This window comes from Apium graveolens, chromosome 2 (genome assembly GCF_009905375.1).
Source record: "Apium graveolens cultivar Ventura chromosome 2, ASM990537v1, whole genome shotgun sequence".
NCBI lineage: Eukaryota > Viridiplantae > Streptophyta > Magnoliopsida > Apiales > Apiaceae > Apium > Apium graveolens.
Window position 1 is genome coordinate 99,878,775 of NC_133648.1, and position 26,960 is coordinate 99,905,734.

Genomic DNA, 26,960 nt, shown 5'->3' on the forward strand with positions numbered 1-26,960 from the left:
AGCTTGGCGTACTCTTCTTCAGCAGTCCTATCAAACAATCGGGGCCTCACAGCAGTATTCCTCGAAAAATCAGTAGCAGTCGGATTGGTGTTGCTACTACCCACAGTTCGTGATCTCTTTGGGGCCATGAGAACTGATAATAAGAGTTGGAGGTTTGTGTTTGGTGTGTAGGAGAGATTTTGTAGAGTCGAAAGTGTGTGGGATGTGTATGGAGAGGTTGTATGTATTTATAGGGTAAGATTAGGGTTAAAATTTGATTAGGAATGGGGATTGTGGCTAAAGATGGGAAGAATTCGTGGGTTAATGGGTGGTATAGCTTCTGGAACACTCTTGATAAAAACTTGATTTTTTGTGATTTTTTTTACAGTAAAAACGATTTTTCAAAAGTCAGGGTCGCACGCGGTCGCATGCTGGCACGCTGTCGCGTGCTAGGCTACTGGAAAAAAAAATTCTGCAACTTTTTTTTGGATTTTATTGGGTTTTTGGATAAAGTTCTATATTCTAAGGTGTCCTATGGTGGTCTCATATCTTGGGTTGCCTCCCAAGAAGTGCTTCTTTTACGTCATTAGCTTGATGTGGTGTTATGCGATGAAGTTGACAATAAAACCGCACTAACCACATCACGGTTTGATGTATCCCCATAATAGTGTTGCAATCTCTGACCATTTACTTTGAATGCTTGGCCCGGATCGTTCTCAAAAATCTCCACTGCTCCATGTGGAAACACAGTTTTGACGATAAATGGTCCAGACCACCTTGATTTCAACTTTCCAGGAAAAAGTCGGAGACGAGAGTTGAATATAAGAAGTTGTTGCCCCCGCGCGAATGACTTAAATGATAGCTTCTTGTCATGCCACCTTTTTACCCATTCCTTGTACATTTTGTTATTTTCGTACGCTTGAAGTCGAAATTCATCAAATTCATTTAACCGAAGCATTCGCTTCTTCCCAGCCGCATCCAGATCAAGGTTTAACTTCTTCAATGCCCAATAAGCCTTATGCTCAAGCTCAGCAGGTAAATGACATCCCTTACCATAGACAACTTGAAATGAGGACATCCCAAGCGGAGTCTTGTATGCGGTTCTATAAGCCCAAATAGCTTCATCGAGCTTCAAGACCAATCTTTCCTTGACGGACAAACGACTTTCTCTAGAATGTGCTTGATCTCTCTATTAGACACTTCAACTTGACCATTAGTTTGTTTATGATAGGCAGTAGCAATGCGATGATTCACATTATAGCGTTGCATCATAGACGTGAACTTAAGATTGTAGAAATGCGACCCTTCGTCACTTATGATAAATCGTGGCGTACCAAACCTTGTGAATATCTGCTTATGAAGAAAACTCAACACTATCTTTGCATCATTAGTCGGTAGAGCTTTGACTTCTACCCATTTCGAGACATAATCGACTGCCAGCAAGATGTACTGATTATTGCAGGACAAGATAAATGGTCCCATGAAATCGATTCCCCAAACATCGAACACCTCAACTTCAAGTAGAACATTTAAAGGCATCTCATCCTTTCTGAAAAGATTCCCCACTCTTTGGCAACGATCACACCTTAAAATGAACTGATGTGCATCCTTCAACAATGTAGGCCAGAAAAAACCTGCTTGAAGAATACGAGCTGCTGTTTTTTCACCACCATAATGTCCACCATAAGCTATGGAATGCAAGTCTCGTAATATCCCCTCCATCTCACAAAATGGGATACATCTCTTGATGATCTGGTTAGCTCCATGTCTAAACAAATATGATTCATCCCACATGTACCACTTCACCTCATGCAGAAACTTCTTCTTTTGTGCCGCATTCATATTATGAGGCATTATATTGCTAACAAGATAGTTCACAATATCTGCGAACCATGGCTCTTCCTCCTGAATTGCGAACAACTGCTCATCAGGAAAAGATTCGTTGATCAATGTCTTATCATGTGAAGTAGAATCAGGATTCTACAATCTAGAGAGATGGTCAGCTACTTGATTTTCAATACCTTTTCGATCCTTGATCTCTAACTCAAATTCATGTAGTAAGAGAACCCAATGAATAAGTCTAGGATTTGAATCCTTCTTTGAGACCAGATAGCGGATGGCAGCGTGATCAGTGAACACTGTCACCTTTGTCCCAAGTAGATACGATCAAAATTTCTCAAAACCATAGACAATAGCTAATAGTTCCTTCTCCATAGTAGTATAATTCAGTTGAGCACTATTTAGAGTATTACTAGCATAGTAGACCACATGAAATATGTTGTTCTTCCTTTGCCCAAGAACTGCTCCAACTACATAATCACTTACAACACACATCATCTCAAAAGCTTAATTCCAATCGGGTGCAGTTATTATAGGTGTCGAGATTAAACACTTCTTCAATGTCTCAAATGATGCAAGGCAATCGTCATCGAATTTGAAAGGCACATCTTTCTCTAGTAAACTGCACAATGGCTTTGAAATTTTCGAGAAGTCTTTTATGAAACGCTTGTAGAACCCCGCGTGACCAAAAAAACTGCAAATTCCCTTAACAGAATTAGGTGGAGGAAGATTCTCAATGACCCCCACCTTAGCCTTATCCACCTCAAGACCCTTATTAGAAACCTTGTGCCCGAGAATTATGCCTTGACGCACCATAAAGTGACATTTCTACCAATTGAGAACTAGATTGGTCTCAACGCACCTTTTGAGGACGTGTCCAAGATTTTGTAAGCATTCATCAAAAGAATCGCCAAAGACTGAAAAGTCGTGCATAAACACTTCCACATTCTGGACAATCATGTCAGAAAAAATGGCCATCATACATCGCTGAAAAGTGGCAGGTGCACCACATAAGCCAAAAGAAATTCTGCAAAAAATAAACGTGCCTAATGGACAAGTGATAGTAGTCTTCTCTTGATCTTCTGGTGCAATGCAAATTTGATTGTAGCCCGAATAGACATCCAGAAGACAATAATACTCATGAGGAGCCAACCTATCAAACATCTGATCAATGAATGGAAGAGGGAAATGATCCTTCCTCGTGGCTTTATTCAACTTCCTATAGTCCATACAGATTCTCCACCCTGTGACTGTCCATGTAGGAATAAGCTCATTCTTCTCATTTTCTACCACAGTGATGCCACCTTTCTTTGGCACACCTTGAACGAAGCTTACCCATGAACTGTCAGAGATGGGATAAATGATCCCTGCATTTAGCCACTTTAGAATTTCCTTCTTCACTATTTCCTTCATGATTGGATTCAGTCTTCTTTGCTGCTCGACTGTAGGCTTACTACCTTATTCTAGCAGAATTTTATGCATGCAGTAAGAAGGGCTGATCCCTTTTATATCTGCTATAGTCCATCCGATGACCGATTTGAATTCTCTCAGAATCCTCAAGAGCTTGTCCTCTTTACTACCTGAAATGTCAGATGCAATAATAACATGCAAAGTAGATGCATCACCTAAAAAAATATACCTCAAGTGTTCAGGCAATGTTTTAAGCTCCAAAGTAGGTGCTTCCTCAATAGAAGGCTTGAGGCATTTAGGAGCCTTTCTCAATTCTTCCATTCCAAGAGATTCAAAAGGAATATCAATCTTCCTTTTACAGGGAGACGTATTCAAATATTGAAATTGCTCATCTCCTTCGTCATCTTCACTGTCTGAATTTCCTAACAAGGCTTTTTCTAAGGCATCCGACCTTAGAATTTAATCAAGTTCCGATGTGACCACCGAATCGACCAACTCAACTTTTAAGCACTCCTCATTATCAATAGGATATTTCATAGCATTGAACACATTGAAAGTCACATCCTGATCCAACACTCACATTGTAAGCTCACCCTTCTACACATCAATCAAGTTTTGGCGAGTTGCCAAGAAAGGCCTTCCCAAAATTATGGGAATCTTCTTATCCTCCTCGAAATCAAGAATGACAAAATCAGCAGGGAAGATGAGTTTATCCACCTTGACCAAGACATCCTCCATAATACCTCTCAGATATGTAATAGAACGGTTGGCCAACTGCAAGGTCATGTAAGTTGGTTTGAGATCAGGTAAGTCTAACTGCTTGAAGATTGACAAAGGCATCAGATTGATGCTAGCTCCCAAGTCACATAGGCATTTGTCAAAAGACACCTTCCCAATAGTACATGGAATAGTGAAGCTTCCCGGATCTTTAAACTTTGGAGGCAACTTCTGCTGCAGCACAGCACTGCATTCCTCCGTGAGAGCGACAATCTCTAAATCATCTAGCTTCACTTTCCGAGAGAGAATACCTTTCATAAACTTTGCATAACTAGGCATCTGCTCGAGAGCCTCAGCGAAAGGAATGTTGATGTGAAGTTTCTTGAACACCTCCAGAAACTTCTCGAATTGCTTATCCAGCTTTTTCTTCTGCAGCCTTTTAGGAAAAGGTGGTGGAGGATAGATCTATTTCTCCCCTGTATTACCCTCAGGCAGAGTGTGCTCAATAGTAGTCTTCTTTGGTTCCACTTCTTCATCCTGCTGCTCTACTTCTTTCTCAGCTCCAGGTTTCTCAGCCAACTCTTGAGTTTTTGCGGGATTAGCAACATTCCCAGACCTCAAAGTGATTGCCTTTACCTGCTCCTTAGCTTCCTTCTTCCCTAGAACTTCAGTGTCACTAGGTAGTGTACCAGGTTGACGATTTAGCAAGGCATTGTCAATTTGCCCAATTTGATTTTTCAAGGTCTTGATAGAAACAGCTTGGGTCTTGCACATAAGCTTCAACTCCTCTAATTCAGATTTTTCATTAGCTTGCTGCAGCTGGAGTTGTTATTTTGGCACATATTGCGGTTGCTGAAAACCAGGGGGGTTGTACTGCTTAGTTGAATACTGCTGATAAGGCTGTTGAACCACATTCTGAGCATTGCTCCAACTGAAATTAGGATGACTGCGGTTGTTTGGATAATAGGTGGCTGGCATAGGTTGCTGCAATCGCTGGTAGTTGCTCACGAACTCAGCCGGTTCATTAGAAATTGCACACTGATCAGTTTCATGGGCACCAGCACAAAGTTCATAGACACTAGTGATTTGATTAACTCCATAATTAGCTAAAGTGTCCACCTTCATTGTCAAAGCCTTAAGTTGGGCTGCGATAGCAGTTGCTGCATCCAACTCCAGAATTCCTGCAATTTTTCCCTGAGTCAACCTCTGAGTAGGATTCTGGTACTCATTAGAAGCCATCACTTCAATAAGTTCATAAGCTTCATCGTAGCTCTTAGCCCATAAGGCTCCTCTTGATGCTGCATCAAGCACGGGCCTAGAAGTAGGACCCAATCCATTGTAGAAACAGTTGATAATCATCCAATCAGGCATGCAATTGTGTGGGCACTTCCTTAGCATCTCCTTATATCGATCCCAAGCCTCACACAGAGATTTTCCAGTTTTCTGCACAAACTGGGTAAGAGCATTCCTGATTGCTGCTGTCTTCGCCATGGGAAAGAATTTAGTGAGAAACTTCTGAGCATGATCTTCCCAAGTTTTTATAGACCCTGCTGGTAGAGAGTGTAACCAACACTTAGCTTTGTCCGTCAGAGAGAACGGAAAGAGTCATAGCTTGATAGCATCTTCAGTCACACCATTGAACTTGAAAGTGTCGCAGATCTCGATGAAATCCCTGATGTGCATGTTGGGATCTTCGGTAGGAGAACCCCCAAACTGAACTGAGTTCTTTATCATCTGGATCGTGCTTGACTTGATCTCAAAAGTTTTAGCCGCGATGGCTGGTCTAATGATGCTAGACTGAATGTCATTAATCTTAGGCTTAGAATTGTCCATCAAAGCCTTCGGATTTGCTGCTTGATCACCCATAGCTGCTATAATTGGCTCTTCAACTTTCTCTTCTTCTTCTACCTTCTTTTATTCCTCAGTAACTTCCCTGCGAATTACCACAAGTTCTTCCTCGGCTTTATCCAGTGTTCTCTTCCGAGTACGCGAACGCGTATGTATACACCCTCACTAGATCACCTGAACAAGACAAGGAAACAAATAAGTAACAATGTCTGAGTCAATAAACTTTAACGACCACTGATGGAAAGCACATAAACTAGTAATTAAAATTGCAGTCCCCGGCAGCGGCGCCAAAAACTTGTTAGTCGCTAAAGACGTGCTAATATTGCATGCAAGTATATGAGTTCGCAAGTAGTATAAGATATAAATCAGATTCGATCCCACAGAGACTGTATTGGTTAACTATTAAAATTACGCACCTAAGCTACAATGTATGGTTATTATTCAATGCTAAGACTATAACAAATTAAGGTTGGTTAACTAATATTAACTACGAGAATTAAATACTTGAATTAATCAATATTAAACACACATGAGATCCTAACTTCATTACTACTTCATTCAACAGTTATTAACCTTAGCATGTAATGGTGATGATATTAATCGAACAACACGAAACTGATAATCGCCAACTTTCGTTGTACGAATACCATTCTACCAAACATCCACAATTTAGATAGAAGTTGACTAGGCATCAATTATGTTGAGACCCTATATGTCTACAGAATTTGACAACATAACAATTTAAGCACAAGTTATTCATGATGATTACACAGGGCAAGTAAAATGGTTAGAGTTACCTACTAATCATGTATACAACACATGAACCTATGCTAGCATGGCAAGTTCTAAATCTCAAGATCCACTATCGCTTCACAAGAGATTAACAGGCTATCTTACATGTTCATGACACATATAAGACGAATAAGCATAACCTATACTAGATATCATACAATCACCACATACGAAGTTATTAAACAATTAATTAAAGAATTCCATAGTAAATCCGCTAGAATCCCATGATCATGATTAGCCCATAGTAGAACTCATCGTCACAATGGGTTCATATGAAAACATGATAATAACACAACGATATAAGGCTGAAAAATACTTAATAAATAATGAAGTACGTCATAATAGTATTAAGGTTCAAAGCATAAAAAAAACTAGCATCCACTGTTACAATGAATTAAAAGAATCACAAGATAAACTAATGTTTCCTCTTCTTCGTTGTTGCGTGTTACAATAGTCTTCTCAATCTTCTTGCCTTCGCTCTGATTGAAGAAAACATCTTCCCATAAGGTTTATATAAGAGTCCAGGAGTCACCGCGCCAACAGAAGCCCAAACAGAATTAAAAACAAATAAAACCAGAATTTGAAATTCTGCACGCACGCGGCCACTTGCTCCCTACACGCGGTAGCGTGCTGGCACGCGGTCGCCTGCTCCTTGCGCGCGGTCGCCTGCTACCCTTCTGGAAAATTCTCTATTTTTCTCCCGTTTGTGCTGATTTCTCTACTCATCACCCCTAGACTGATTCCAAGCACTTCCTTAAGCTTTATTTGATGAAAACCACCTACTTAAGCAAGTTATACCCTGAAATGCAAAAACACTAGAAAATACGTCAAATACACATAATACTTGAGTCCAAGACACCAATTCAAGATGTTATAAGACGCTCTAAGTGGTATAAAATGCCATTTATCAATTTGTTTACTTGAGATATGTCAAATCAAGATTATCAGGAAATTCTACTCACCTATAATGAAGAAGTTGAAAGACAGAAGCAGAAGATAGTCAATGAAGCTGAGCAGGATGGAAATGTAGATGCTTGGCTCTCTAAGGACTTCACTTTGGAGATGGAAGAGGTCTTGGCAAGGTTTAGAGAAGACTATGTCACTATCTTGGGAAGTAATGCCAAGGCCCTCACTCCACATGAGGTCTATGATGCAGTCACTGAAGTCCACAAGGCTCAATTCAAAGCTTTTCACCTTTTTGGTAAAGCACTGCAAGTGACTTTGACTGGTCATCAAGACAAGATCAGGAAAATGGTGAGGGAGAAGATGGATGAGATTATCCCTTCACAAGTTGAGTTTAAATCAAAATTCAAGACCTTTGTAGAACAGATGGTAAAGTTTGATCTAACTTCGGTAGATACAAATGTCAAGAATCTCAGAAAATCTTTTATGGCTCTTCATGAAGTGGTTTAACAACACAATGCAAAATCTAATGACACAAAACTCAAGTTGAACCAACTTCATCAAAGCAGATATGAGCCTTCAGCTCTTTTGATGGAAGGCATAAAGGAAGCTGTTCAAGCAACATTTGGCACTTCTACATCCTCCAGCTCTCAATAACCCATCTCTACATCAATAAACTTGCAAATTCAGGCTTTTAAATCTCAAGTCCCTAAATTGCAATCATCTAATGAGTCCTTGAAAAATCAAGTCTCGCAACTCACAGCACTGTTGGCAAGTCAATAGGCTGATATTCAAATCCTGGTGGACTCTCACAAGCACCTCCAAATGCAGAATTTTGTGTCTTTGGGAGCCATCATGGGTGCACTCAACATCCCACTGCCTGCACTTCCAGAAGTTGTGAGGCCTGAAATCCCTACACCTCTCATCTTTCCTGCTAATAAGACTAAGGGGGAGATAAAGGCTAGGTTATTAAGATCATCTACCCAAGCTGTTCAAGCTGCTAATAAAGGAAAATCTCAAGTAGTTGAAGTTGATGTTGGAATGGAAAGGCTTATCAAAGCAGCTGAGGGACCCAGTCTGAGCAAGGAATTGGAAGATTTGCTAAAGGCTCTCAGGGCTTCTCTCAACTATAATTTCATCACTTACAAGAGGGATTTGAACAAGACCATAAACTTCATAAGGGTGATTTTTTGACCAAGGGAAATTTTCAGGAAAAGAGAGTTGTGGTAAACATTAATGACTCGGGTGTAAACAGATGCATGCAGGTGTCCCTGAATTTTCTTCTATCAAGAAGGGCATCTGAACCAGATGTCTTCATAAAAAAATTCAACAGAGTAATCAGTGAAGACACTCTCTTGTTTAAGGAACTGTAAAAAGCTCAAGAAGCTGCTTTTCCAAAAGTATATCTCTATCCAAACAAGGGAGTGGTTATATTTGTCCCAACACCAAGGAACTCAAAAACTTTCTTGTTTCTAGGTACTATGTCATGGCACACAAGAAGCTGATAATAACTTTGGAAACTGGATTGAAGACCAAGAAGAACAGGGCAGATGAAGATGTAGAGATGCTAAAGATTTTGGGGAGATACTTAAGAGATCCTGAAGCCAAGTTACCCAAAACACAATTCAATAAGGATGACTCGGATGATAATGAGCAAAAGAAAGATGAGTAAAAATCTTCTGGCTCAAATCCAAGCCAATCCTCCAAGGGAACTGGCAGCAAAGAAAAGAAGCAGGATGAGAAGAAGTGAGATGATAAGAAGAAAAGTGATGAGAGAAGAAGGAAGAAGAAGTTGGATGATTCAAGTACCAAGAAAAATGTCCAGTCAATCAAAATCCAACTTTCTCAAACCACTAAACCTATAAACCCAAACATTCTACCACCTCTAACCTCTAACCCTAAGTTCTTGTACAAACACACTACTAACACCATACTGAAAATTCCAATCACTTTAAGTCAAACTTCTTTAAAGAAAACTTCAAACCTACCTTCTTTTAAGCCACCAACCAAAGTTCATTTCAAATCTGTTGGAAGAAAATCAAAGAAAATACAATTTACTGAGAGGGCAATCTGTAACTACTTTAATCAAAATGATTTTCTACCTCTAAACTGGTGCATCACAGATGATGATTATTTTCAACAACTATCTGATGAAATAGTCAAAGTTTGGGTTGTATCACTGAGGGAAGTCAGAATCTACTATCAGGATGGTTCCTACTACACATTTTCAACCACAGTGATTAAAAAGGTTATCAGCTTACTAAAGGATAAGGATATTGGAACAATGACATGGAGGTCTGTATTGGCTGTATGGTTAGTAGTTAGGGAGAAAGAAGTGGAAAAGAAAAGTCTAAAAGAGAAGAGAGGGAAATGAAATATGTTGAAGAGATAGAAATGTTTGAGCATAGATCTGAAGAACTCAAGGAAAAGGGGATGAATAGAATTTCCAAAGATGGACATTTTCTGAACATTAAAGTTGGCAGATTCTCAAGAGTTAGAGTTGGTTACTTGAATAGTTATTCATTAGATAATTGGCTCAAGCTTGTGGAAGCACTAAGAGGGACTCAAATAATAGAAGAATTACAAATACTTGTAGACTTAAAAGACCACATTCAACAGGAAACGGGCTATGAGAAATTTGTATGATGAATGTATCTTTTAAACTCTTTTGATCACTTAATGTATAAAAGTTGTACTTCTGTCAATTTTGTATGTAATGTCTTATTGTTCATTGTAAATTGGGGTTAGTATTGTTACCAGGCATGAATTTGTGATAAGCAACCTTCTCACAAATTGGGGGAGATTGTTGTCCAAAATATGCATGTACTATAACAAGACTAAGTCAAATTGACAGCCTTTAGAATTAGTTGTATGATAATCTAAATTTGTATTCTATACTGTATTATTTGAGTCTGTAAAAATGTCAAAGATTAGACTGGAGTATTTTTTTTATAAATAGTCTCAAGCCTAAGAATAAAATCTGAAAGAAGATCAAGAAGATCATGCCTCATAGAAATTGTGAAGAAGCTTGGAGTTGAATAAATCTGTTTTGGGAAAAATATTCTAAGTCAAAATATCTGTAAGTCACAGATCAATACATATAGAGAAGTTATTTGAGAACTCCAGAATGACTTATCGAGAAGTCCAAACTGGCCTATCGTGAAGTCCTAGAGATATAAACAAGTCAAATGAAGATATGAAGATTGGAGATATCGATAAGTCAATTCTCTCATTAAAGATCTGAAAGATATCGATAAGTAAATATGCCTATAGAGATCTTAGAGATATCGAAAAGCCAAAGTTACCTCGAGAACTTGGAGACCTCGACAAACCAAAGTTACCTCGGAAATTGGAGACCTCGACAAGCCAAAGTTACCTCGAGAACTTGGAGACCTCGACAAGCCAAAGGTACCTCGAGAACTTGGAGACCTCGACAATCCAAAGTTACCTCGAGAACTTGGAAACCTCGACAAGTCAAAGTTACCTCGAGAACTCAAAGACCTTTAGAAGTCAAAGCACTTGTAGAGAACTAATAAATCTCGATAAGCCATTATACTTATCGAGATGTCAGCTCTCTATAACAACAACTGGAGATCTCGATATGAAGCTTAAGTACAAAATGCAGACAACTTAAATATTCAAGATTGTCAATCAACAAACGATCTAATCACTTAGATTGAAAAGTCTACAAAAGAGATAGACTTTGAAAATTCATTTTGAAATATCAGAACAACAAGATAAATCCAACTGTCATTTTTAAAAAGTATCTGGGATTATTCTAGAGCTAATAAAACAAATTTTGTACCTTGTTTACATTTCAATTATTTTATAAAAATATATATAAGGATCAATAAATCCTTATTTAAATCAAATAAATCCTTTTAAAAAATATTTAAAAGCTCACAAATTCACAATTCACATACGTAGTCACAAATAACATATATTTACATAGTAGCATCAAACATATTCCACATACATATAAACACATTATTCTCTTTCTCATTTAATTCCATTTTTATATTACAGGTACCGTTCAACCTGGCGGCCCGACAATCCACGTATCTTATTCATTTACTGACTCATCAAATTGTAACGAGTTATCTCACGTTCCCTTCTACTATATTACATAAATTACATATAAACCACAAAATCATTTACCCTTTTATTTTATACACATAAATCCACGTAACAACACAAAACTATATTCTATTCATATAAATACATTGTGAAAATCCTAGTCTTTACTACATATATATATACCCCGAATATCTTGTGTTCGTCGTTTTAATATCTTAAACACTATTCACCTCAAGAACACGAAACTACTAACCGAACACAAAATTATTTATCTGCAAAAGATTTGAAAGAAATTTTTAATTTAGTGAGTATCGTATTCAACCCCCCTTCTATGATACTCGGACCTAAAAATTGGTATCAGAGCCTGCTAGTTGATGTACAAATCAGGATTTTTAGCCCAATATAGCTCAGTAAGTCCAAACTGTTGGAACTCCAATTGACGAGAGACCCCGTTAAATCAATTTATTTTATTAATTTGAATTTAAATTTATTTTATAAATTTGATTTAGCAAATTTATTTATAAATTTAATTTGACTGAGTTTATAACTTAAACTTGATAAGTTGAATTGATTAACTTAATTTAAATAAATTTATTTTATAAATTTGACTTAAATAAATTTATCATTAAATTTTAGTAAATAAAAGTTTAATTTAAATTAGTTTTTGGTACATTTTAAAACAACCAATTTAGTCATGTACATGTTGCCACCAAAATTGTGTGCGTTGCCACCAAATTGATCGATTTGGTTAGTCAATATTGTATTGTTGTGTTGCGTCCAGTATACCACGTGCGGGACCAAAAGAGATTGTTGACGTTTGGTAAATACACGCGCCTGCAACAGCCAAGTTGTTAACCAAGCAAATTTACAACGAATTATTTTGGTTAAGTAAGTACTTGCGCTATCAAGTACTCTCATTGGCGCAACATGATCTTCCAACCTAACCTCTAATTCATCAAATGAAGAAAGTAAATCTAGAGCTAGTACCACTTGCGCCATCAATTGCTCGCTCTTGGCGCAACTTAACCAGTACTTCAACAAATTGGGTTGCCATCAAATTTACAAGAGTTCAATTCGTGCACATTAAAAGTTTTGTATATTTGAATTATTTATTTTTTCAAAAAAATTGAAATTCTCAAATTTAACATTTTCTTAAATATTAATTTACGTTTTATTTAATTTTTAAAAATATTTAAAATTCTTGAAAATTAAATATTTCGTAAATATTTATTTTTGATTAATTTATTTTCTAAGAAATTTAAACTTTTGGAAATTTAGTTTTTTTTCTTAAATATTAAATTAAGGGTTCTCAAAGAATTGGTATATTTGAAATTCAATTGGGCTTTAAAGATGATTTTAATCTTTCAAAGAAAATGAAGACCATGTGCTATTCAGACGGAAAATTCCTGAACACGAAAATTGAAGATATTGGTTTTCTTATTCCAATGAAGTTGATTTCAAAAACTACAGAAGAAAATTATGTAAAGTCCTCAAAGGCTTACTCTATAGGATACCACTGGATTTTTAGATGCAGGAAAGGAATGAAGTTTTTACGGGTACAATTTTTTTGATGATTTTTAGACAACTCTAATGATTCCAGATCATACAGTCACACAGTGGTTTGTACCAATGGTACATTTATCCGGGAATCAAAGAGATCATAAAGAAAGGAATCGAGGAGGTTAGAGAGAATATTGGGGATATGCAAACATTTCAGTTTCAACATTAAAGTTGGAACCTCGGGATATAATAGAAGAGTTATTGATAGCTGAATCAGAGAAAGCTCAGGTAGATGAAAGTGACTTGTACACTTTAAGAACACTTGAGGGACTGGACTACAGGACAGTGTTTCACATGTTAGAGAAGTTTAGTTGTATCAGATTTAGAAGGAGTACATAAGATGTATCCAAGGATTAGGCCTATCTACTTCCAAGCAGATACTCTTTAGGATTTAGTTCAAGAGGGGTTTGCTACAACAGAACAAAAAGCTTGACAAAAAAGGATGAGTAAGGACTCAGTTGATAAGCCAAGTCTGATGTGGAATGTTTTTTAAGGAAGCATCCAGACAGAACTTATATCGCTTAAGAAAAGAGTTGGGATAGATCAGATGATGAGAAGTAATATCATGAATATCTTGCTTTTATAGCAATCTCTGGAGTGGATCCAACTCACAAATCTTAGGTTTTAAATTCTTGAACTATTACAATATTTAGTTCTCAATATTCAATGCATATTAAGATCATAGTATTTAAATGTCTAACACAAGCACAAGCATGATAGCATCACACATAAATAATGGTGAATTAGTTTTCTAGAATACTTTTCTGGTAACTAGGAATGATGTTTTCCTTGTGCATGATACTCTAGATGATCTTAAATATGTGTTTCAATATTTGTTGAACTTGATTTATTACTTTAGTGAGATATATATTTTCCAACATATAAGACCTTTGTTTAAACTTATTTTCAGTATCCATTGCGTAATAATTATAACGCCCTCAAATTCAGGGTCTAGATTTGGGAGTTACTATACGATAAACAATTCTAAAATATGCACAGCGGAATGAAATGATAAATATGACCCCTTGTATGCAACTGGATCGATCACGGGTTATAATATGAAACATGCACTAATATAAACCAAATGATTACAACCCATAAGTCTAATTAGTTTTACAAAGTATTCAAATTTTATTACAACCCTCTAGACTAATCAAACGTCACAAAACATTCTACCGGGAAAAACACATCAAACTATTTACAAGTACACAACTCTTGGTGAAACCTGGAACTCAAGATTGCTCTGACTTAGCTGAAAGATCAGAATAATAAACAAGTATGAGTGAAAGAAATGCTCAGCAAGCAGTATATAGCTTATAATTGAATAATAACAACAATATCTGAGTAAAACCAGAAACTAATATAAGCTTTAATGTTTAAGCGACATTTTTAACAAAACACAATTATGCACTATGTTGTTCCTGATGATTAGTCATGAAACAGCACCGGTATCCCGCATCCATACCGTAAATATAGGTATCGGTAACCCCCAACCATACCGTACCTATAGGTTATCCATAAAAAGTCATATGCTCGCCTTTCAAGATATTACACTTTCGTATAATAGCTCACGCTGAACCGGTGCCTCGGCCTCTTACGCTAACCAATAAACAATTCATAAAACAATTTTTATTAAAGGAGTCATATCAATGACATCCTTATCAATTTAACTCTCCAGTTCACATGGTCCGGAGTAACGGCATCAACTAATGGCGAATAACTAGAACAATTAGTTATTTGCTAATCTCATCTCAAAGTTTCACTGTATAGAGTATATCTGGATAGTATAGTTATTCATTATCTGTCAAATGGGAGATTCCTTCTAGCAGTATAATTACTAAAATGAAAAGATATCAATAAATCACTGACTATTTGTATGTACCCCATTACAAGATTATTTATAAATAATTCTAATATTTTGAATATGTAAAATGATAAGCTATTCTGGAATTAGAATAGTGTAGGAATACTTGCATCTAGTATACGAATAAATAAAGTAATTCACTATTCTGAATTTAGAATGAGGGAGAAAACTTGTCTGGTATGCTTAATAACTCTTCACTATAACCTCAGTTTATAACTGTTGGCTAACGACTCAGTTTAACACTTGACTGCGCTCCTTGCTACTCGATTCTATAAACAAAAGGACCATCTCAATTAACAGAATCAAACTCAATCGACGTAACTATACGTCTCGACGTCTACCCGATCATTTACAACTAATCATGGCATTTTAAAACTGTAAACAGATAGCATGCATATCATATAGCATGTAATCATGTCATTTATATAACATGTAATCACATAATTCATGTAACACATAAGTCAGATCATCAAAAGATAGTACTCGGTGCGTTTAGAATTGAAACCGGGTCACTAATAGTATTTATCGATCAGATACCGACTCAGAATGACTCGCGAAGCAAATGACCTTTCAATACAAAAGAAATTATGTCTCGAAAGTATTTTTATTGAAACAGGAGTATTTTAATCAATTAATAATAATATTAATAGATTTCTAAATTCCAAAATATAATTTTTAGAAGCTAAAATAATTTTTTAAAGCTTAAAATAATTTTTAGGAATTATTTGAATTAATCATAAATAATTATACTTTATTTAACTATTTATAAATAAAATTAATTGATTAAATGAATTAATTAATTAATTAAATCTATGAATAATTACTTAAAATAAATTATAAATAATTAAATCAAATTTTGATTTTTGAGAATAATAAAAGAAAATAATTTTTGGAATTTAAAATAATAAAGTATATGATTTTTTAGAATTTAAAAGAAATGATTTTGAAAAACAGAAATTGAATTTTGAATTAAATCTTAAAAGGAAAATGCTAAAAATAGTTTCAGGGTTTGGGTTTTGGGGAAAAAGAGATTGAAACCAGGTTTTTGAATTTAGTGAAACGGGTCGGGTTGGGGTAAAACCGGGTTGTGAAGAACATGGGTGGCAGAACAAGAACATGTCGTTGGAAAAACCCCTTCAGCCCAAAAACGACCCCAATTCAACACAGTTTTGGCATCAATCACATCCTTATCACTCCAGCAGTCAAAAAACAACAATAACAACCTCAGCCCGAACCTAGAATCCAATCGCCGGCAAGATACTTCATTACCGCCGGCGAGTTCAATCCAAACTCCGACCAAAACTCCAAATCCTCCGTTTCTGAACCAAATAATGTGATTCTGGTACAAAAATGAAGCTGTGAATTCACATGATTCATTCTTATCCTCAAAACTAACAACCAAGCCAACAACAATTCAGAAAAATGAAAATTAAAATTCGAATAAAACCTTAAACTCGGATTAATCATCCTAGAAATCAAATATTACGATTCTATACATGTATGGACTCTATAGATCATGGCAAAGATATTTACAATATCAAAACATTCGAACAAACAACAGAGATCAACAACCCAAATCAACCCATATCACAAAAAAATGATTTTACAAAGCCTCCCACCGTATTCGAAGATATGGGTATCAAATTGTAGAGCTTGAAATAAGCTCCAGATTGGTGTATAGAGCATCACAAACGGTTCATTCAATCTCTAGAAATCATGAGATAAAGATTGAGTATTGGATTTCATCCCCAAAATTTGTTCTTCCAATTTGTTTTTAATAAAAATAAAATGAAATAAAATAATTAATTAGGCTATTTATACTTTTTATAAAATAAATACCCCTAAAACAATTAAGGGTGCTTTTATCCCTTAATTAAAATAACTAGGCCCAAAAATAATAATTATGGGGAATAATTTTAAAAGTAATTAAATATAAAATTTATGTCAAAATTCCCCAAAAAATATGAATAATTCAAAAATGCAAATATAATGGACATTTGAAATATATATGATTTTATAAAAATAAAAACATAAGTTTTGTGGGGTTTGACGTCCCGATGGGGTCCCGGTCCGTTAATTTTTGAGAAATCGAAACGTTAGCTAAATTAACAGAAAACCCTGAAAACACATAATGCATTTAAACGCTCATAAAATAAGATAAAACGAGAATCTCGATAAAAACACAAGTAAACACGAGTCCAGCTCGCAGATCGATTCATATAAATGCATTTTAAACACATGACAATTAATCAAAAAAAATTATGGTCCTTGCGGGGCCAGAAATAACAATTTTAACATGTCATAACATAACCATAATCAATTTAAACCTATATAAACATATAATATTTATTTAGTTTCAAAAAATATTCACATAATTTTCCCGGATATTACATCCTCCCCCCTTAACAAGATTTTGTCCTCAAAATCAGCTTAGGAAAATAAGTGAGAGTACTTGGTTCGCATTTCGCTTTCCAACTCCCAGGTCGACTCTTCAACCTTGGGATTCCTCCACAAGACTCGCACTAAAGACACAGATTTATTCCTAAGCACTCTTTCTTTCTGATCTAAAATCTGCACCGATCGCTCTACAAAAGACAAATCCGGCTGAATCTCAATTGGCTCGTATTCTATCATATGATTCGAATCAGGAAAATAACGCTTCAACATTGACACATGGAACACGTTGTGGATATGTTGCATGTGTGGTGGTAAGGCTAGCTCGTAAGCGACCTTTCCCACACGCCTCAAAATCTCAAAAGGGCCAACATAACGCAGACCAAGCTTTCCTTTCTTTCCAAATCTGGATAAACCTTTCCAAGGTAAAATCTTTAGCAGCACTGCTTCTCCAACTTCAAATTCCATATCTTTTCTGGCAGGATTAGCATATTTCCGTTCACGATCTTGAGCTGCCACTAATCTTTTCCGTATGAGTTCTACTTTCTCCTTTGTCTGCTGGATCAATTCTGGACCCAAAATCTTTCTTTCACCAACTTCATCCCAACAAATTGGGGATCTAAATCTTCTGCCGTACAGGGCTTCGTATGGTGGCATTTCAATACTGGCATGATAACTGTTGTTGTAAGAGAATTCAACTAAAGGCAAATGTTCATCCCAAATTCCTTCAAAATCTAGAGCACATACCCTTAGCATGTCTTCGATAGTCTGAATTGTCCTTTCACTTTGACCAACTGTTTGCGGATGATACGCGGTACTCATATTCAACTTCGTTTTGAGTCAATCTTGGAAACTTCTCCAAAATCTTGAATTAAATCGAGAATCTCTATCTGAAACTATAGATACTGGAAGTCCATGTCGAACCACAATTTCCTTCAGGTACAACTGAACCAATTTATTCAATGAGTATCTCTCATTGATTGGAAGAAAATGTGCTGACTTCATCAATCTGTCAATAATAACCCAAATAGCATCATGATTTTCCTTGGTCCTAGGTAATCCAACTATAAAATCCATCACAAGATGTTCCCACTTCCTTTTTTGAATGTCCAATGGTTGTAACAGTCCACTGGATCTTTGATGTTCTGCTTTAACTTGTTGGCAAGTGTAACACTTACTTACCCATTCCGCAATTTCCTTCTTCATACCTGGCCACCAAAAGTTTTCTCTTAAGTCTCTGTACATCTTTGTACTTCCGGGATGAATTGAATATCTGGAGTTGTGAGCGTCTCGAAGAATTTCATCTTTCAGTTCAGCGACGTTGGGTATCCATATTCTGGAAGAAAATCTTAGTATCCCTTTATCATACTTTTGACTCCCTTTCTCTTCTTGTGTCAACTCGTCTTGTTCATGGCTCATTACCTCTTCTTATTTTCTCCAACAATTCTGGTTGAAAAGACATTGCACACAACATATCTGTAGGCATATTTAAAATACTGACCTCTATTTCAAGCTTTTCAAATTCCTTGATCAATTCCTCAAATGAAGTGATCATGTTTAACCTTTCTTTTCTGCTCAGAGCGTCTGCCACCACATTCGCTTTTCCTGGATGATAGTTAATAGTATAGTCATAATCCTTGATCAACTCTAACCATCTTCTCTGCCTCATGTTCAACTCTTTCTGGGTGAAGATATATTTCAAACTCTTGTGATCCGTGTAGATCTCACACTTCTCTCCATAAAGATAATGCCTCCATATCTTCAATGCAAACACTATAGCTTCCAATTCAAGATAATGGGCTGGATACTTATCTTCATGTGGTTTTAACTATCTTGAAGTGTAGGCTATCACTTTGTCATGTTGCATCAAAACACATCCTAATCCTTTATATGACGTATCACTGTAGATCACAAAGTTTCCTTGATCATCTGGTAAGACTAGCACTACAGAAGATATTAATCTATTATTTAATTCCTGGAAACTCTCCTCGCACTTCTCGCTCCATTCAAATTTCTGGTTCTTTCTGGTGAGCTTTGTCAATGGCGTAGCTATCTTTGCAAAATCTTGCACAAATCTTATGTACTAACCTGCCAATCCCATAAATCTTCTTACTTCTGTTGGTGTTTTTGGTCTCTCTCAGTTGATTATAGCTTCAATCTTTGACGGATCCACTTCCACTCCTTTATTACTAATTACGTGCCCAAGAAATCGTACTTCTTTTAACTAAAATTCACACTTGGAAAACTTTGCGTATAATTTCTCCTATTGCAGTGTCTCCAAAACTATTCTCAAATGCCCTGCATGCTCTTTTTCCATCTTAGAATAGATCAAAATGTCGTCTATGAACACAATCACAAATTTATCTAAATATTTCTTGAATACTCGATTCATTAGAACCATGAAAGCTGCTGGTGCGTTTGTTAATCCAAATTCCATCACCAAAAACTCATAATGTCCATATATGGTTCTGAATGTTGTCTTCGAAATGTCTTCTGTCTTAATCTTCAGTTGATGATATCCAGATCTTAAATCAATCTTAGAAAACCATACAGCGCCTTTCAGTTGATCAAACAAATCATCAATCCTTGGTAACGGATACTTGTTCTTAATGGTCAACTTATTCAATTTTGGATAATCAATACACAGCTGCATACTTCCATATTTCTTTTTGACAAACAACACCGGTATGCCCCATGGGGATACACTTGGTCTTATAACTCCTTTCTCCAAAAGATCTTGCAGCTGAGTTGCCAACTCTTACATCTTCACTGGTGTCATCTAATATGGAGCTTTAAATACTGGTTCTGTTCCGGGTGATAAGTAAATTACAAACTCAATCTCTCTGTCGGGAGGTAATCTTGGAAGATCATCTGGAAAGACATCTGGAAACTCATTGATAACGGTAATTGCTTCTTGTGCTGGAACTTTTTTGCTGGTGTCTATCACATGGGCCAAATACGCTTCACAATTCTGACACAATTACTTCTTCGCTTGAGCTATCGTTAAGAACTTCTTTTCATGCTTACTCCCTCGAAATATCACCTTCTTCTTACTATCCAATGTCTAAAGTCTCACTTTCCTATTTTTACAATCAATCTGAGCGTTATTCTCTGACAACCAATCCATTCCTAAGATAACATCAAATTCTCCCAACTTAAAAGGTATTAAGTTAGCATAAAATGATGTCCCGCTATCTCAATGTCACACTTCGGGCACACTCGGTCAACAAGAACTTGATTCTTATTAGCTAATTCTATCATTAACGCTTGTTCTAACAATTCAACTTCCCAATGCAGTTTATCGACAAAATCTTTAGAAATAAAAGATCTTGTAGCTCCAGAATCAATTAAAACCTTAGCATTTACGGAGTTGACTGGAAGCATACCTGCAACCACGTCGGAACTCTGAACTGCATCCTTCATAGTCATGTTGAATGTCCTGGCCTTTGGCTGGTTCTTTGATGGTGGTCCTTCAATCCTTGTCACACCCTGAGATGATGGTCCTGCAATCCTTGGCACATCTACACCTTGAGCTTTCTCTTTATAGTTGTTAGCATAATGCCCTGTCTTCCTGCATCAGAAACATATAACTTTTGGTATTTGATTATGGCACTCATGTGCATGATGTCCTTTCATATTACATTTGTAGCAAACAGAATTAGCTTTACAAACCCCAAAGTGGATTCTGCCACAAAACTTGCAATCTGGCATTGGTGGATGATTGGACCTCTACTGATTTGAAATCTGAAAACGACTACCTTGTCCCCCATTTCCTGATTGTGGTTTTCTGAATCCCACATTCTTTTTACCCTGAAACTCTGGCCTTTTGTTGAAACAACCCTGGAAATTACATTGTTGCTGACCTCCTCCTGAGGTGTCTATTTTCCTTTTCTTCCCGTCCCTTTCCCTCTAAGACGTGTTACTCCTACTTTCAATCACCATGGCTTTCTGAACCACTGCCACATATGAAGTCAACTCAAACATGGCCACTCTATTCTGAATCCAAAATTTTAATCCTTGTTTAAATCTTCTAGCTCTCTTTTCATCTGTATCAACTTGATCTGGCACAAACCTCGCCAATTTAGTAAACTTGGCCTCATATTCCGCGATAGTAAGATCACCTTGTGTTAGATTCAATAACTTGATCTCCATTTGATTCTTCATATACCTCCGGAAATACTTTTCCAAAAACAACTTTATAAACCTTTCCCAAGTCACAAACTCACCTCCTTCCAATGCTCGCTTGGATTCCCACCAATAGTTTGCCTCACCTTTCAGAAAGTAACTGGAAAACTTAGTCTTCTGTTCAACTCCCACTCCGACTACGTCAAAATCCTACCCAATCTCTTTAAGCCATTTCATTGGCCTCCACGGGGTCAACACTTCCCTTAAATCAGGTGGTTTCATGGCTTGAAATTACTTAAAAGTCATTACAGGTGGAGCTGTTAGTTGCTGTTGTTGCTGCTATTGCTGCTGCTGTTGCGGCGTAAGATGCAACATCTGTTGCTGCATGAGTCCCAACATCTGGACAATCGCTGGATCTGTACGACTTTCGGTACGATCCTCTCCTAAATTACTCATCCTCTTTGGTGCCATTATTCTGGTAAGAAAATAAGCAACTTATAAAATAATCTGTCAAGCATGGTGTCAAATATGTAGCAATCTTTTAACATATCAAAATTCTCATGTATTATCTCCTCTTTAGAATATCACAAACTTGCTACCATATTAACACATGCAACATGCTTATCACATAATCCTGCTTAATATCTCGAAGAATATTAACACAAAGAAAAATCACAAGGAATTATCAAAATCTTCCAACTCTTGCTCAAAAATTTCAAATAAACCAACAAATGGTGGACATGATTGCAACACAACCTTCCCATCTCATTCATTACTTCTTACTATCCTCGGAAATTAGCAAAATAGCAAAGTAATGACACAAAAGCCTAATGTTGAACGCAAAATAGGAAACCTGAACAACTTAGCTATAGACCAGCCCAATAACCTAACTTAACTCTATAAGAGTTGAACTACATGTGCTTATCTTATGTGATCTTCCTATGACTTACTTAAGACATTACCTAAGCCTATTTCAGTGGCTATAACCTGAGCTCTGATGCCAACCTGTAACGCCATCAAATCCGGGGTCTAGATTTGGGAGTTACTATATTATAAACAATACTAAAATATGCACAGCGGAATAAAATGATAAATATGACCCCTTGCATGCAACTGGATCGATCATAGGTTATAGTATGAAAGAGGCACTAATATAAACCAAATGATTATAACCCATAAGTCTAATTAGTTTTATAAATTATTCAAATTTTATTAGAACCCTCTAGACTAATCAAACATCCTAAAACAGTTTACCTGGAAAAACACACCAAACTATTTACAAGTACACAACTCATGGTGAAACCTGGAACTCAAGCTTGCTCTGACTTAGCTGAAAGATCATAATAATTAACAAGTATAAACGGAAGAAATGCTCAGCAAGCAGTATATAGTTAATATTTGAACAACAACAATAATATCTGAGTATAACCAGAAGCTAATAGAAGCTTTAATATTTAAGCGACATTTTTAACAAAACACAATTATGCACTATGATGTTCTTGATGATCAGTCATGAAATAGCACCAGTATCCCGCAGCTATACCATAAATATAGGTATCGGTATCCCGCAACCATACCGTACCTATAGGATATCCATAAAAAGTCATATGCTCGCCTTTCAAGATATTACACTTTCGTATAATAGCTCATGCTGGACCGGTGTCTCGGCCTCTTATACTAACCAATAACGAATTAATAAAATAATTTTTATTAAAGGAGTCGTATCAATGACATCCTTATCAATTTAACTCCCTATTTCACATGTTCCGGGGTGACCGCATCAACTGATGGTGAAATAACTAGAACAATTAGTTATTCCCTAATCTTATCTCAAATTTTCATTATATAGAGTATATCTGGATAGCATAGTTATTCACTATCTATCAAATGGGAGATTCCTTCTAGCAGTATAATTACTACAATGAAAAGATCTCAATAAATCACTGACTGTTTGTATGTACCCCATTACGAGATTATTTATAAACAATTCTAATATTTTGAATATGTAAAACGATAAGCTATTATGGAATTAGAATAGTGTAGGAATACTTGCATCTGGTATACGAATAAATAAAATAATTCGCTATTCTGAATTTAGAATAAGGGAGAAAACTTGCCTGCTACGCTTAATAACCCTTCACTATAACCTCAGCTTATAATTGCTGGCTAACGATTCAGTTTAACACTTGACTGCGCTCTTTGCTACTCGATTCTATAAACAAAAGGACCATCTCAATTAACAAAACCAAACTCAATCGACGTAACTATACGTCTCGACATCTACCCGATCATTTATAACTAGTCATGGAATATTAAAACTATAAACAGATAACATGCATGTCACATAACATGTAATCATGTCATTTATGTACCATGTAATCACATAATTCATGTAACACATATGTCAGATCATTAAAAGATAGGACTCGGTGCGTTTAGAATTGAAATTGGGTCACTAATAGTATTTATCGATCAGATACCGACTCATAATGACTCGCGAAGCAAATGACCTTTCAATACAAAATAAATTAGGTCTATATTTATTTTTGTTGAAAGCAAAATATTTACCGAGTCTATTCACGTTCGTTTCGTATTAAACGGACGAACGATTTATTTATAACGAATAAAATAAGAATAAATCAATTAATAATAATAATAATAGATTTTTAAATACCAAAATATAATTTTTAGAAGCTAAAATAATATTTTAAAGGCTCAAAATAATTTTTAAGAATTATTTGAATTAATTATAAATAATTATACTTTATCTAACTATTTATAAATAAAATTAATTGATTAAATGAATTAATCAATTAATTAAATCTATAAATAATTACTTAAAATAAATTATAAATAATTAAATCAAATTTTGATTTTTGAGAATAATAAAAGAAGCCCGCAAGGGTTGGCTCAGTTGGTTTAAGAGAGGATAATTATTCTCTTGGTCACAGGTTCGAATCCCACAGGAGGAGAATTTATGATTATGCATCATGAGTCAGAGCATGTCGCTTAAATACGTTTTACCTTGGTTCACGTGATTTGCAGGCTATTGCGTGTGCCCGTAGGGTTTTCCCAGTGCGCACTCGAAGGGTAGCGACTGCGGGTTACCTACGATAAAAAAAATAATATTAAAGAAAATAATTTTTGGAATTTAAAATAATTAAGTAAATGATTTTTTTAGAATTTAAAATATTAACTAAATGTTTTTTGGAAATTTAAAAGAAATGATTTTTAAAAACAGAAATTAAATTTTGAATTAAATCTTAAAAAAGAAATGCCAAAAATAGTTTAAGGGTTTGGGTTTTGGGGAAAAAGATATTGAAACCGGGTTTTTGAATTCAGTGAAACGGGTCGGGTTGGGGGAAAACCGGGTTGTGAAGAACAGGTAGTCGGAATATGGGATACCCAGAAATCGGTGGTCGTTCCGGTCGCCGGAAAAACCCATTCCTACCCAAAAATGACCCCAATTCAACACGGTTTTGGCATCAATCACGTCCTTATCACTCCAACAGTCGAAAAACAACTATAACAACCTCAGCCGGAGCCCAGAATCCAATTGCCGGCAAGAAACTTGTAATAACCCCCAAAATTTTCAACTTTTTGTAACCCTTGTGAATAGTGTTTTAGCTGAATGAGAAAACTTTTCACGCCACACTATGTAGGGGTTCTGTTATGGATATTCTGGGATATTATTAGTACTCTATGTAGTATATAAGTGTATGTAAAGATCGTCAGATTCCAATTCCGAACACTTTGGTTTTTCCCGGAAATCCACAAGATACGGAGAGAATTGAGTATATGATAACAGGATAAAAATGATTTAAATTAAAGGATTATAATAGAGGATCATAAAAAGGAATATAATGTATTGAGAAAGGTTAAGGGAAACTAAGTAATAAGATCCCGGGTATGATCCTTCAAACGATAAACGAGAACGAAGTTAAGCGAACCGTATAACAGATCAGCGGTCATTAGGCAAACGATTAGGAAGTTAATCAAAGGGATTAGTGGGAATGATGTCATCCAACCAATAGAAAGAGGACAAGGAAGGGAGGATGACATCATGAGGATGACACAAGCATGACATGGGAAGGAAGGAGGTGTGGTGGCTTTGTAACCACACAAATTCAAGGGCAAGAAGGTAATTGACTAAATCAAACACAAAAGCAAAGCAACCAAGCCAAGTAAATTCATTCTTCATCAAAAAATCAAAAAGAACCAAGGCCTTGTTCATCCTTGCTCTCGCCTTTTCACTATTCATTAGGCAAGAAATTTCAAAAATTCAAGATCCAAGCTTCCTAAATTGGTGAGTAAATTCCCTAATCATCTTCATGCTTAGTTAGGGCTATATCATGAGTTTAAGCCATTAATTCCTTCTCAATCTTCTTCATTTAATCAAAGAAGAAGACTATGAATAGTGTTTTCAAGTTTTTAACTTGAAGTTTTTCTTGTTTTTCTTGAAGATCCAAGCATTCTTAAGACTTCTCAAAGCTTCTTAAGGCTTCCTAGCTCCTCCCACCACTTCAAGGAAGGTATACCATCTCCAAACCCTAGATTCCTATATATTATAAGATGATTTTGATTAGTAGGATGATATTGTAGCTTGTTGTTGTGATTAGAGTTTGGGATTTGAAATGGTAGTGAAATGGAATGGTAAATGTTGTGGTTTTGATTAAAAGAACTTAAGTATGATTAAAGTTAAGCTTAGGCATAAGTATGAATGATTAAATTGAATTGGTTTGGGTTGTTATGATGTGATAAGGATGGATGTTGGTTGTATGTTGGATTTGAGGTTGATTTGGAATTGTTTTGAATGGTTTAAAATATTGGAAATCGCGTAAACATAGTCGTCGTAACGTCCAATTTTCTTTGGACTGTTTTTGTGCATAGCATTAGGACCCGGGAACCCCCTGCTAGATTATGACCACTGCCATGTTTAGATAGCTCATGTTACGAGCTTCGTTTTGATATGTAGTTCGTTCGATTCCGATGCACGGTTTAGGAGAAACGACCGTTTCAAGTAACGGCGTTTCGCGAACGAAACTTTTCCCCTCGCCTTACTTTGAAACATAGGTTAAAGACCAAAAAGGGTTAATTAATGTATGAAACATTTATGGTAAGTGTGTTAGGCAGTTGGTAAGACACTCGCGAAGGAATCGCTTTAAAACTCGTAAAGGTTAAATTATTAAAAATGGTGGAGCCGAGGGTACCCGAGTGACTTAAGCGAATCAGTGAGCGCAAAACAAGCGTTAGAGTCTAAGTTAGTTAAAGTATAGATTTACAAGTGATTTTGGTTTAATTCCAACTTACTTGTTGTTTATAGGTTACCAGACTCGTCCCGAGCCTTTTATCACCCCAAGTCGCTCAGGCAAGTTTTCTACCCGTATAACTGTTGTTGTGATGTATATGTGTATATGCATGATCTTGCGATAAATGCATATTGGTTATTAGC